Below are 2,033 nucleotides of genomic sequence, written 5' to 3'. Positions count from 1 at the left end.
GGACCATTGTACAGCGTATTCATACAGCGCTGTACTTAAGCGGCAGCGGTGTGGATCCGCTTGGAAACAATATGGTTTCTAATTGCGAGTTGTCGCAACTCTCAATATAAAGGGACTCTAGGCTGAACAAAGGAGCTATATATAACAAGGAGAAGAAGCAGATTGGCTGTATGCTTTTCGCCTCAAAGGCGCCATCTCTGGACCATAATCAGCTGAAACGGCTGTGCAGATCAAACCAAGAGACAATAGAACACCAATCTTCCTCTCCTTGTTATATTTAACTCCTTGGGCTGAACAATTCATTCAGGGAAAGAAGTGAAATTGAAACGGTAACTTATTTTCTGTCGCTGTTTCGTTGGAGTTCCTACAATTGAATATGCGACGAGAATCTGCGGAAAAAGAAAAAACAATCAATTAGTGACTGCCTTGATTCGAGTAGCGAATAATATTCAGTCAGCGAAACAGCATGGGAAACGCATCACTTCAACGTTACATGCTAAGAATTTTGTGGATCACAATTACAACAGTTTTGTAAATTTTGGGATACTCTAAATGTAGGGAGCCCCAAATGTTGGGGGGCCAGGGCACGTGCCCCTGTTGCCCCGCCCTTAATCCGCTAGTGATCATACCTGTTCTCCTTTGCGTAATCATCATGTATCTTTCATTATGTATCTTTAATTATGTTAAAGGGATCGTTTACTCTAGGTTCTAGGGTTATTTTCAGTTACTTTAGGTTAAAATTAAGCTACATAAAAAGTTTTATGGTTTAATCACAATTAGAAATATTATTAAAAAATGTTTTAAAACTAACGACTACAGTTTGATTACAACAACGGTGGTGCCAGTCAAAGCGCACGATCTGATAAGTTGCGCAAAACCACTTTTCAGCCAAGGGCTACAGACCGAGGGTGTTTCTATTTATTAATTTAAAAGCAAAAGGATTGTAATATCTTATAAACGATATATAGTTTCAGTTATACTATGGATAAATTTGTCTTAAAACGAACATCTTTCGGTTAAATAGCATTTAGGTATAAATATAATTGCACCTTTGTGATTAGCCCTCGGTCTGTAACGTGCAAAATAAATTGGCAAATGCGCCACTTTTTTAGGGTGGCAGCACGGTCGCGGGTGTCATGGCGCCGTTCAAATTTCGTAGCGTTGATGTGTAATTAATTATAATAATTTAATTAGGTATCTGGTAACAAATACGTGTGGGTATAGACGATTTGTTATACAGTAAGTACAGTTGTATGCAGTAAAATCCTAAAGTCTACTATCACTTTAAACTCATGTATCTATATAACAGCCATCATAAATAATATCATATTTAAGGAGTGCATGGCTGACTCGAAGACTTCACAGTCAATTCGCCCTACTACGCAATTCTGAAACTAATATAACCAGTTATATTATGTATGTATATTGTAATGCGTGAATAAACATTTTTGAATTGAAAAAATTGAAAAGTGTGCAGCAGCTAGGCCTAGCAGCTAGCGTGCGGCAGCCAGCGTGTGTTGCAGACATGGTTGCAGATGAGCATTTGGACGGCATTTACAGGAAATTGCCGGCAATAATAGGTGAAAGAGAGTAGAGAAACAGTGCAAAACTTTGGTAGCAAATAGCTTTCGTATTTATTTAGCATTATATTTTGTTGAAACGCTCCAAGTGCCTGTGAGTGTGAGTCTAGCGGCTAGCCTCTATACTACTACTACTATACTACTTAATTTTTTTTATAGCTAGAGAATATTCTATTTCTAGATTTCTATAGATAGACCTTTAAATATTTTACGTCAGATATGACCCAGGCAGAAATTTCAAGAATATTTAAAGGAATATATAAGAATTCACCAACTTAAAGTTTTTATCAGGATTCCAACTGAGGACGAACAACTGAACTGTAATGTCGCTCTATATGGGACATTCTATTTGGAACAACATCAATAAGTAACCACGAAGTCGGCCATGTGCGATTAGGAGAGAGAGAACATGCTCTTCCGTTTATTATAGGTGGCAGCACCTTACGATACATT

The sequence above is a fragment of the Priapulus caudatus genome, unplaced genomic scaffold (assembly GCF_000485595.1).
Source record: "Priapulus caudatus unplaced genomic scaffold, Priapulus_caudatus-5.0.1 Scaffold36, whole genome shotgun sequence".
In the NCBI taxonomy this organism is placed as follows: domain Eukaryota; kingdom Metazoa; phylum Priapulida; class Priapulimorpha; order Priapulimorphida; family Priapulidae; genus Priapulus; species Priapulus caudatus.
The sequence above is the reverse complement of the archived record's forward strand: the minus strand, read 5'-3'. Positions refer to the sequence as shown.